Source organism: Balaenoptera borealis (assembly GCF_965194805.1).
Source record: "Balaenoptera borealis genome assembly, chromosome: 11".
Lineage (NCBI taxonomy): Eukaryota > Metazoa > Chordata > Mammalia > Artiodactyla > Balaenopteridae > Balaenoptera > Balaenoptera borealis.
In genome coordinates this window covers 48,648,605-48,661,319 of record NC_138868.1, presented here as the reverse complement: position 1 = coordinate 48,661,319, position 12,715 = coordinate 48,648,605, and the positions used below count along the sequence as shown (strand labels likewise).

Here is a 12,715-nt window from a genome sequence, read left to right as displayed (position 1 = left end):
TATCCTGCTACTTTACCAAATTCATTGATTAGCTCTAGTAGCTTTCTGGTAGCATCTTTAGGATTCTCTATGTATAGTATCATGTCATCTGCAAACAGTGACAGCTTTACTTCTTCTTTTCTGATTTGGATTCCTTTTTCTTCTCGGATTTCTGTGGTAACACTTCCAAAACTATGTTGAATAATAGTGGTGAGAGTGGGCAACCTTGTCTTGTTCCTGATCTTAGTGGAAATGGTTTTAGTTTTTTACCATTGAGGACAATGTTGGCTGTGGGTTTGTCATATATGGCCTTTATTATGTTGAGGAAAGTTCCCTCTATGCCTACTTTCTGGAGAGTTTTTATCATAAATGGGTGTTGAATTTTGTCAAAAGCTTTCTCTGCATCTATTGAGATGATCATTTGGTTTTTCTCCTTCAATTTGTTAATATGATGTATCACGTTGATTGATTTGATATATTGAAGAATCCTTGCATTCCTGGAATAAACCCCACTTGATCATGGTGTATGATCCTTTTAATGTGCTGTTGGATTCTGTTTGCTAGTATTTTGTTGAGGATTTTTGCATCTATGTTCATCAGTGATATTGGCCTGTAGTTTTCTTTCTTTGTGACATCTTTGTCTGGTTTTGGTATCAGGGTGATGGTGGCCTAGTAGAATGAGTTGGGGAGTGTTCCTCCCTCTGCAATATTTTGGAAGAGTTTGAGAAGAATAGGTGTTAGCTCTTCTCTAAATGTTTGATAGAATTCGCCTGTGAAGCCATCTGGTCCTAGACTTTTGTTTGTTGGAAGATTTTTAATCACAGTTGCAATTTCAGTGCTTGTGATTGGTCTGTTCATATTTTCTATTTCTTCCTGGTTCAGTCTCGGCAGGTTGTGCATTTCTAAGAATCTGTCCATTTCTTCCAGGTTGTCCATTTTATTGGCATAGAGTTGCTTGTAGTAATCTCTCATGATCGTTTGTATTTCTGCAGTGTCAGTTGTTACTTCTCCTTTTTCATTTCTAATTCTGTTGATTTGAGTCTTCTCCCTTTTTCTCTTGATGAGTCTGGCTAATGGTTTATCAATTTTGTTTATCTTCTCAAAGAACCAGCTTTTAGTTTTATTGATCTTTGCTATTGTCTCCTTCATTTCTTTTTCATTTCTTTTTCATTTCTTTCTGATCTGATCTTTATGATTTCTTCTGCTAGCTTTGGGTTTTTTTTTGTTCTTCTTTCTCTAATTGCTTTAGGTGCAAGGTTAGGTTGTTTATTCGAGATGTTTCCTGTTTCTTGAGGTAGGCTTGTATTGCTATAAACTTCCCTCTTAGCACTGCTTTTGCTGCATCCCATAGGTTTTGGGTCGTCGTGTCTCCATTGTCATTTTGTTTCTAGGTATTTTTTGATTTCCCCTTTGATTTCTTCAGTGATCACTTTGTTATTAAGTAGTGTATTGTGTAGCCTCCATGTGTTTGTATTTTTTACATATTTTTTCCTGTAATTGATATCTAGTCTCATAGCGTTGTGGTCAGATTGATACGATTTCAATTTTCAATTTCAATTTTCTTAAATTTACCAGGGCTTGATTTGTGACCCAAGATATGATCTATCCTGGAGAATGTTCCATGAGCACTTGAGAAAAATGTGTATTCTGTTGTTTTTGGATAGAATGTCCTATAAATATCAATAAAGTCCATCTTGTTTAATGTGTCATTTAAAGCTTGTGTTTCCTTATTTATTTTCATTTTGGATGATCTGTCCATTGGTGTAAGTGGGGTGTTAAAGTCCCCTACTATGATTGTGTTGCTGTCAATTTCCCCTTTTATGGCTGTTAGTATTTGCCTTATGTATTTAGGTGCTCCTATGTTGGGTGCATAAATATTTACAATTGTTATATCTTCTTCTTGGATCGATCCCTTGATCATTATATGGTGTCCTTCTTTGTCTCTTGTAATAGTCTTTACTTTAAAGTTTATTTTGTCTGATATGAGAATTGCTACTCCAGCTCTCTTTTGATTTCTATTTTCATGGAATATCTTTTTCCACCCCCTCACTTTCAGTCTGTATGTGTCCCTAGGTCTGAAGTGGGTCTCTTGTAGACAGCATATATATGGGTCTTGTTTTTGTATCCATTCAGCCAGTCTGTGTCTTTTGGTGGGAGCATTTAATCCATTTACATTCAAGGTAATTATTGATATGTATGTTCCTATTCCCATTTTCTTAAATGTTTTGGGTTTGTTATTGTAGGTGTTTTCCTTCTCTTGTGTTTCTTGCCTAGAGAAGTTCCTTTAGCATTTGTTGTAAAGCTGGTTTGGTGGTGCTGAACTCTCTCAGCTTTTGCTTGTCTGTAAAGGTTTTAATTTCTCCATCATATCTGAATGAGATCCTTGCTGGGTGGAGTAATCTTGGTTGTAGGTTTTTCTCCTTCATCACTTTAATTATATCCTGCCACTCCCTTCTGGCTTGCAGAGTTTCTGCTGAAAGATCAGATGTTAACCTTATGGGGATTCCCTTGTGTGTTATTTGTTGTTTTTCCCTTGCTGCTTTTAATATGTTTTCCTTATATTTAATTTTTGACAGTTTGATTAATATGTGTCTTGGCGTGTTTCTCCTTGGGTTTATCCTGTATGGGACTCTCTGTGCTTCCAGGACTTGATTAACTATTTCCTTTCCCATATTAGGGAAGTTTTCAACTATAATCTCTTCAAATATTTTCTCAGTCCCTTTCTTTTTCTCCTCTTCTTCTGAGACCCCTATAATTCGAATGTTGGTGCGTTTAATGTTGTCCCAGAGATCTCTGAGACTGTCCTCAGTTCTTTTCATTCTTTTTTCTTTATTCTGCTCTGCAGTAGTTATTTCCACTATTTTATCTTCCAGGTCACTTACCCATTCTTCTGCCTCAGTTATTCTGCTATTGATCCCGTCTAGAGTATTTTAAATTTCATTTATTGTGTTTTTCATCATTGCTTGGTTCCTCTTTAGTTCTTCTACGTCCTTGTTAAATGTTTCTTGCATTTTGTCTATTCTATTTCCAAGATTTTGTATCATCTTTACTATCATTATTCTGAATTCTTTTTCAGGTAGACTGCCTATTTCCTCTTCATTTGTTGGGTCTGGTGTATTTTGACCCTGCTCCTTCATCTGCTGTGTGTTTTTCTGTCTTCTCATTTTGCTTATCTTACTGTGTTTGGGGTCTCCTTTTCACAGGCTGCAGGTTCGTAGTTCCCGTTGTTTTTGGTATCTGTCCCCAGTTGCTAAGGTTGGTTCAATGGGTTGTGTAGGCTTCCTGGTGGAGGGGACTAGTGCCTGAGTTCTGGTGGATGAGGCTGGGTCTTGTCTTTCTGGTGGGCACGTCCACGTCTGGTGGTGTGTTTTGGGGTGTTTGTGGCCTTATTATGATTTTAGGCAGCCTCTCTGCTAATGGATGGGGCTGTGTTCCTGTCTTGCTAGTTGTTTGGCATAGGGTGTCCAGCACTGTAGCTTGCTGGTCATTGAGTGAAGCTGGGTCTTGATGTTGAGATGGAGATCTCTGAGAGATTTTCGCTGTTTGGTATTATGTGGAGCTGGGAGGTCTCTTGTGGACCAGTGTCCTGAAGTTGGCTCTCCCACCTCAGAGGCACAGCCCTGATGCCTGGCTGGAGCACCAAGAGCCTTTCATCCACACGACTTTTGGGAGGTCTGACGTCTTCTGCCAGCATTCAGTGGGTGTTCTGTAGGAGCAGTTCCACATGTAGATGTGTTTCTAACGTATCTGTGGGAAGGAAGGTGATCTCCGTGTCTTACTCTTCCGCCATCTTGCCCAGACCCCCCGGTCCTTATTTTTTAAGGTCTACATTTTCCAAGTTTCTCAAAAGCTTGGTATGAGAGTGGTGGTCCTGAGCTTGAAGTATAGCCTTAGTGACTTTGACATCTCCCCTGTGCCTGGCAGCCATGGCTCTCTTGAGGTGGGTTTTCTGGATTTGATAAGATCCCCTTGACTAGGCAGCCTGGAAATACCATGGCCGGAGCTGTCTCACTGGGGAGCTGACTGCCTTAGGCTTTTCCCACACTCCGTGCTCGCATACCAAATGACACCCCCATGCGACCTCTCCTCCACACCACTTGTTTGTTCTGGAACCAGTTCTTTCCCCATGTTCAGTGAAGTGCCATGCTGACAGGAGGTCCCGTGGGATATTGCCTTCACCCAGCATCCCTGAGAGTGTACCAGAGCACACGTGGAGGGCATGCCCTTCCAGCAGAGGCCAGCCAGGCTGTGAAGGAGTCAGACTCCTGGGGATTCTGCACGGCCCCCATCCGTGCCACCAAGCACCCCCTCCAGAACTCTGCAGAGACCTAATATGGCCATCCCTTGGCCAAGCTACAATGGAAGGACCAGGCCAAGAGTGAGCAAGCATCGTGGAATCTGACCAGCCACTAGAGTCAGAGGGTGATGGCTCTGAGGAGGCTGCCGGGGGCGGGGGTGGGGGGTGGGGGTTCGTGGGGGGTACAGCTCAGCTGGAAAGCTCATGTTTAACCTAAATTTGACCTGACTTTCAGATTGGAACAGAAATAAAAATTCAAGTGTTTATGATTAGTCATTATTAGCTATTGAAATTTTCACTGTGCTCATTATAAACATATCTGTAGCACAGAGTTCTTACAGTATGGTAGTAGAATGCTCATAAGAAGGAAAAAACTGTGGTCATGTAGATACAACTCCAAACGTGGGCATCTTTTCAGAGACGATGGAAAGTGAACAGGTTCGAAGCTGTCTGCACCGCAGGCATGATTCCAGGGCTCTTAGCTAACAATGGGTCCTGTGTTGTCCCTTAGGCACTTTTTTTCTTTCCAGCCCGAAAGTATTTTGGTTATTGTTCCCTTGGGTTGTTTGTTCAGATCTTTAGATACTTCATAGGTGTCCTAATCAGAAATGTTGCCTTTTTTTGTTCCCTTGCACAAAAAAGATGAGTTCATTAAAGCTGTCAGTGCAAGGGGAAGAGCTGTGTCTTAACTGCATTTTGGTCTTTTAGTTTAAACAAAGCCATTTAAATGAGTTCCGTGTTTCCACGATCATTCAAAAACTGTTTATATTACACAGAGGAAATATTAGAGCATCCTGCTCTAGAGAGCTTTCTGCACTTTTATTCCCCCACGTCTTTGTTTTTAATGACCTAACTGATCCTCTGTGTCACTCTGTGAGGTATGATCTCCTCTATTTAAAGGATGGGAAGCTTGAGATGAGGTGACCTACCTGAGCTTGTGCATGGTTAGTGCAGCCTCGCCTCCTAATCGTTCCCAGCTGTCATTCTGCACAGAAGGTCCTGCCTTGTAGAGGGAGGAGGCTGCAGGAATTCTGTACATGAATATGGAAGCCCCCAACAAAGTCCCCAGGGATCCCCTGCCTTGAAATCCAGCTGAGCAAAGGGTGGGAACAGGGAAGCTGCCCCTCTCAGACCTGGCATTTGTACAGCTCTACAGGACATGTTAATTCTTTCAACATAACTTCTTGAACAGTTGTTAGGTGTTTTTATGTTCTTATTGCCTTTCATTTATTCATTTCCCATCCACCCTTATATCTTTTAGCCCTACTTTAGCTTCCTGTTTATTTCTTGTTGTGTTTTAACCTATTTTTGTTTATTTCATCTCTTCCCCCCCACACACCCAGTTGATGCCATGGGCCTGTTGCATCTTGTATCATTCCCTGAATTAACCTTCTTGTTCTGCTTGGGAAATGAGAATGGAGGCCAACAGGTGGTGGATAGAAAGTCATCCATTTCACGCACAAAGGAGAATGGGTTCCTTTTTTATCCGCATGCATCCCACACAGACACACCCTGTGCCACAAAGTAGATCCCTATTAGCCCTTGATGATAATCTTGGTTTTAACTATAGTTGGCTCAGAACTGACAATTCTATCTTAAAATTTACCAGTTCAAGCAAATCAAGCAATGGTAGGTAGAATCCCTTTGTAATTCAGTACTATATCCAAATAGCAGGAATGCTTTCTTGTAAGTCTGTTTCCAGAGGAGTAAATTTCAGTCAATTGACTGATCACCATTTGAGACAAATGCATTAGCCAGGACTTTTGGTTGCAAGTAACAGAAACTTGGTTTGAACCAGTGTAGGCCAAGAGGGGACCAATAGGAAGGGCAGGGATGTATCATTGCCTTTGGATAGCATGAACCAGGGGTGAGAATGCCATCAGTCTCTCTTTCTTGGCTTTCATTTGTGTTTCCATGTGTGTTGGCTTCATAGCTTACTCCTGCTGCAAACCAACTTCCTCCACCTGGAAGAAGACATGTCCACTGACAACCTTTGAACCTTGCAGCACAACTACTACCATTTTCTGTTCCCAAGTTTAAAAATGCAGAGGAAAGATTCCAACCATCTAAGCTTTGCATCAGGAGGTTGGGAGGGGTGAGAATATCTCTAAGAAGATGGCAGCCCTCACTTGTGCCACATAGTTACAGCAAAGGTAATGACCCCAGCCTGTTCCTCTTAGCAAGAGAGCAAGAGGGAAATTGACTAGTCTGTTGTTTGTTTGGGTTTTTTTTTGCAACTAATGATAAGGGTTTTGGGGGGGGGACCTTAAATATCCTCTGATAATCACATCCCTGATAAAAATGCAATGTCCCCCCAAGATATGGAAAACCTACTTTATTTCTTGAGTCTGCTAGCATTCAGCTCTTGGTGCATGAGGAACTTAACCAAGAGTAAACTCCTTATTCACTGACCCGTGGAAGAGGTGGAGGCAGGACTCAGATTAGTCTAGTGTCTTTGTGTAGCCCCAAGTGCCCTTTATATAGAGACTCTGTCCATACTGGAATCTTGGTGGTCAGTCTTGTGCTTCCTGGACCCACACAGCCCTCTCTCCATCCTCCCACTTCTCTCCTAATCACTGAGTCTGATTAACTATCATGGTCAACTCCATGACCCCCAACCATAGATCAGCCTGCACGGCTGCTACATCATTCTGAAGCCTCTCTCTTCCATTTAGAGATGGCTTAGAAGATAGCCCCACTGTAGGCTGTTGATTGCTGGAGCTGTATATTAGGCCTGCCCAGTCCCAGCATCAATAGTATTTTGGGTCTTCTAGAAAGAGGGCCACAGTCTGTAAGAGTCAAGGTGCTGTGTTGTCTCTGTTCCAGAGGACTATCAGCAACATCACTGTCAAGGCCTGGGGAAGACCTTTTTTTTTTTTTTTTTTTTTAATTGAAGTATAGTTGATTTATAATGTTGTGTTAGTTTCTGTTGTACAGCAAAGTGATTCAGTTATATAGATATAGACACAGATATTCTTTTTCAGATTCTTTTCCATTATAGGTTATTACAAGATGTTGAACATAGTTTCCTGTTGCTATACAGTAGGATCTTGTTTATCTATTTTATATACAGTACTGTGTATATGTTAATACCCAACTTCTTTTTTTTTTTAATTTATTATTTTTCGCTGCGTTGGGTCTTCGTTGCTGCATGCCGGCTTTCTCTAGTTGCAGCAAGCAGGGGCTACTCTTTGTCACAGTGCGCGGGCTTCTCATTGCGGTGGCTTCTCTTGTTGCGGAGCACGGGCTCTAGGTGCGCGGGCTTCATTAGTTGTGGCACGTGGGCTCAGTAGTTGTGGCTCACGGGCTCTAGAGCACAGGCTCAGTAGTTGTGGTGCATGGGCTTAGTTGCTCCACAGCATGTGGGATCTTCCCAGACCAGGGCTCGAACCCATGTCCCCTGCATTGGCAGGCGGATTCTTAACCACTGCACCATGAGGGAAGTCCCCCAACTTCTAATTTCTCCCTCCCCCACACTCCCTTTCCCCTTCGGTAACCATAAGTTTGTTTTCTATGTCTGTGAGTCTGTTTCTGTTTTGTAAATAAGTTCATTTGTATCATATTTTACATACACATGTAAGTGACATCATATGATATTTGTCTTTCTCTGTCTGACTTCACTTAGTATGACAATCTCTAGGTCCATCCATGTTGCTGCAAATGGCATTATTTCATTCTTTTTTTTTAATGGCCGAGTAATATACCATTGTATATATATACCACATCTTCTTTATCCATGGACATTTAGGTTGTTTCCATGTCTTGGCTATTGTAAATAGTGCTTCTATGAACATTGGTGTGTATGTATATTTTCAAATCAGAGTTTTCTCTGGATATATGCCCAGGAGTGGGATTGCTGGATCATGTGGTAACTCTATTTTTAGTTTTTTAAGGAACCTCCATACTGTTTTCCGTAGTGGCTGCAGCAATTTTTATTCCCACCAACAGTGTAGGTGGGTTCCTTTTTCTCCACAGCCTCTCCAGCATTTATTATTTGTGGGCTTTTTGGAGATGGTCATTCTGACCAGTGTGAGGTGGTACCTCATTGTAGTTTTGATTTGCATTTCTCTAATAGTTATGTTGAGCATCTGGGGAAGACCTTGATGTGACATTTCTGAGCTGTGTTTTATATTTGCCTCCAAGAGATCTGGGTTTTAGAGGATGGATTCCTTTATTCAAGACTTTGCCCAGCCTCTTGAGGGTAAAATTTTGATAGAAGCAAAGGTGGTTTAACTTCAATAGTCTTGGCTAAAGTTTCTGAGTTACTGACAATATACACACAAAAAGAACTCCCGCTGCTGATTCAGTTCTGTGATATAAGAGAGAGAAGGGAGTACGTTTCACTGTGGCGTTCTTCAATAAGTGACGCAAGAGGACATGGAAATGTCACTCTGTAGTTGCATTTCACCTCCATAGAGTACGCAGATCCCTGGCCTTCACAATATCTCTTAGTCCCATGCAATATTATATCAGGTAACTAACATGAATTATAGTTTCAGGAATAGCTTTGACGATGGAAAGTTTGGATGAGAAGATTCATTTTTCCCTCTGTCACATTTGTAGAAAATAACCATCAAGACAGAAGAGAAAAATTTGATCAAATATATGTATATCACACCTTAGTACATCAGAAGTCCATTGTACAGGTCTAGCCTAGGGACTAACATCATTAGTTGAGTAAAAATGACCTCATTTTAATTTATATTTATCAATGGGATGAGCATCCTTAACAGGGTAGAACAGTATAGAACTCTCCTTTAGATCCCTTGCCATCCCAGAGTGGGGAGGAATAGAAACTTAACATGTAGCATCCTTCGGAATTCGGTGTGACTTTCTTCTCCTCGGTGGAATGCTGGCATGGTTCTCTCCATCTGACTTTATGCGTGGCGAGCTGGGCAACTGCTCTATCACCAAGTTACCTAATAGAGAATACGAACAGGACTTTTCAGAGACTCCCAAACCTGGAATCACTCAGGGACCCAGTTGATGATCTCAGTATTGATCCAAGCCTTCTACTACAATTCCACTGTTAGAATTAAGGAAGCAGGTGTACCCTCTGAGAAAGCAAGCTCTTCTGAAAGTCGGGCAAAACAGAGCTGTGTCCCGACTCTGTCTTTTTAAACATGTTTCTCAATAATTTTCATAATCATCTGGCCTTTTATACCCTGATGATACAGCCATTTTATAATCCAAGAATGGTGCCAAAAAGTGACTGAACCTGTTGCCCAATTACTGGAATAAGGAGTATGCATTTATTCACTCAAAACTCAAATCCTCACCTTTGGCTGATAAATGTTGGCATTCAACAAGATGATTTTAAAGCAATCTTCTTGGCCCTGTTCTCAGTTGCTTTCCAGGTTCTTCAGGCAGAGGTGGTGTTTTATCCTGGTCTGTGCCCAGCTAAGGCTTGAGTGCAGTTTTCTTGAGAGCTGTCCATCTTCTGTAGAATGTGAAAACACAGGACTCTGAACTTCACCAAAAGCAAGGGATAACGATGTGGCAGACTTCTGTCTGGGACATTGTCTCCATCTCACTGTTGTTTAATACCTTTCAAAAGCTTGCTAGAGAACAGCAGTGATTTTGGTCAACTGTATGAGAGGAAGATGCCCTGCTCCTCTAGGATGGTGATTTGGGTCGAGGGAGGGACTTTTTCACCACAAGCAGCACTGCTACATGGGCCAGTGTGACTGCTGGGAAAGGATGTGCCCCTCAAGTCTGTTAGGGGAGGAAAAAAGCACCAAGAACTGTTCTAGCTACTCAAACAGTGCTTCTAGATTTTAAAATATATTTTAATTACTCAAGTAGATATACATATTTTTATAAGAAGCTCAAATATTATCGTTAAAGCCCCTCTTGACCAAACCTCCCACTCCCAACTTTTCGAAGCCCAGAAACTTCCCCGAAAGAGAGCACTGTTAAGGGTTGTTCTGTAACCTTCCAGACACTGGATCTATTTACTTTCATTACTTTCATATCAATACTTGCGGAGCTGGATAGTATTGTTTTCTAGTATCACACCACATGAGTCTTTGGATCTTGCTGCTTTCACTATCCAATATGTCTTGTATTTCTATGATGGCTCATAAAAATCTGCCTCGTGTTAAAATGCTACAAATTGTCCATAATATGGGTGAACCATAGTTTATCCACTCCTCTATTAATGGATATTTAGGTTCAGACAGCATTTTTACACCTTATTTTAAGTGAACTTTCATACAATCGCAATGTATAAAACAAAATTTATACTGATCTGTTCCTCAATTAAGCTATAACAGAGTGCTTACTGGTTTCGTACCTGGTAACTTGGGCAAATAATCCATTTGTGCCTTGTTCGTATACTTTGTGTCTCAGTTCCTTTAATTTTTATTTTTATTTTTGGCTGTGTTGGGTCTTCGTTTCTGTGCGAGGGCTTTCTCCAGTTGCGGCAAGCGGGGGCCACTCTTCATCGCGGTGCCCGGGCCTCCCACCATCGCGGCCTCTCTTGTTGCGGAGCACAGGCTCCAGACGCGCAGGCTCAGTAGTTGTGGCTCACGGGCCCAGCTGCTCCGCGGCATGTGGGATCTTCCCAGACCAGGGCTCGAACCCGTGTCCCCTGCATTGGCAGGTGGATTCTCAACCACTGCACCACCAGGGAAGCCCCCTCAGTTCCTTTAAATGTAAAATTAGAATAAAAATAGTACCCATCTAGCAGAGTTGTGGGAAGGATTAAATAAATTAATATACGTAAAGTGCTCTCAACAGCGCTTGGCACACGGTGAGCGCCGCCTAAGTGCCCGCTATGTGTCTAGAGCACAGTACTTGGACCACATTGTATTGGTCTCCATAGAATTGCTTTGGTTTTTGGCCCACGTTATCCACTAACCTTTGACCTATTTCGAGAACATCACAGGAAAGCAGTGAGTTCTGCTGGGCTCTGTTTACTGTGAGGATATCATCATGAATGTTGTTTATCCCACTACACAAAGTCTCTCTGTGGAAACAAGGGATGGTTCTCCCTTCCTTAGGAAGAGCTGTGCTTCTCCTAGGCAGTCAACTTGACTTTATCATACTGATCTGTGCATCTTTTAACTCAGTTGTGCTTCCCTTTTTCCATTGGCTGCTAGAGTAGATTCAGTTTTTTTTTTTTTTAATCTACTTCTAGCATGTGTTATAGACTCTATGGCATGCATTTTGTGTATTAACTTACGATATCAACTTCCTTCCTTCCTCCTCCTCTTTTTTTTTTTTTTTTTTTTTTTTTTTGTCAACTAGCTGCCTCTCTGGGTGATTGTGTGGGTAGGTCTTTTATCGTACGAACACACTGCACTCCATTTGACTGAGGCCCAGGTGGCGTGGTAGCTGGCTGGAGTCTTGTGGAAGGAGCCTTCCCTTCATCTCCTGCTGGAGAAGTGCCAGCTGCCAGTGGTGGGTGGCCCTGTGCATGTGCTGACTTTGGCACTGGCGCTGGATATACACAACTTCACTTGGGTGCCTGGGTCCTTTCTGTTCTCCGTCTCTCTCCTCTGAAAGTCACCATCATGTGAGGTCTTGGACAGAGAAGCAATTGACCTGCTGCTTAAGAACTATTTTCCTTTCTTTTCTTGTTACGTTCTGAGAAATGTAGGTTATAATTATATCTTTGGATACTAGTCAGTGTTTGACCATGTGATGACTGGAATATTAATTAATGGAACAATAATAAACTGCCATCAACACAAAGAAGCCATTAGTGATTGCTAAGCCCCTTTGTTTATGGTATGAAAGAGCTTCCATAACAGTGAACAAGATGCAGACTGGAGAGGGGCTAGAGGAAAAAGCAGCGGAATGGCAGGGGTGCCCTGTCCGTCTAGCCTGTGCCTGGCACAGCTGCCCTGGGAAATGGCCCCTGGGCTCACCCTCCTGCTGCACCTTCGACAAACAGCCAGTGCTTCTCTCACAAGTGACACTCCAGGGCTTGAATGCAGATTTCTTGGTCCCTGTTTCTTTTTAGAACCAGGCCTGGCTCTGCCACCTGCCCTCACCTAGGCAGTGCACTGGAGAAGGGATGGGACAAGGGAAGGCAGGAGGTATCTTTTCTTAACGGGGCGGGTGGGATGGGGTGTGGTTGGAAAGCCCATTCTGAAGGTTGGAATGTGGCGAAATGGGCTCAGGAGAAGGGGACCACCTCTGGGCCCCTGTGCCTGGTCTCCTCTCTGACATTCTCCTTTGTACAATCGTGACTTTCCTTTGGGATATAGGATACCCGCCTTACGAACATTGGAGCATTGATTCCTCTGGACCAGCCCAGGTGTCAATGAGTGTCATTTCCCCGTTTAACAATAAGATCTGGTTTTTCAGACTGCTGAGCCCCCTGGATGGCCTACTGTGCGCCTCTGGTTTGGGCCCTTAAATTCCTCTTGGAAGAAGGGCGTAGTCGTAGCACTGGGCCAGTTCAGTTCCATTAGCAGCTACCTCCCTCCT

The 12,715-nt window shown here is 42.5% G+C and overlaps 1 protein-coding gene across 32 annotated transcripts in view; it reads left to right on the top strand.

Annotated features, from left to right (window-relative positions):
• Positions 1–12,715, top strand: part of PPFIBP2 (PPFIA binding protein 2) — a 152,143-nt gene that overhangs the window by 73,884 nt on the left and 65,544 nt on the right. The gene's annotated exons all lie outside the window — the stretch shown is intronic.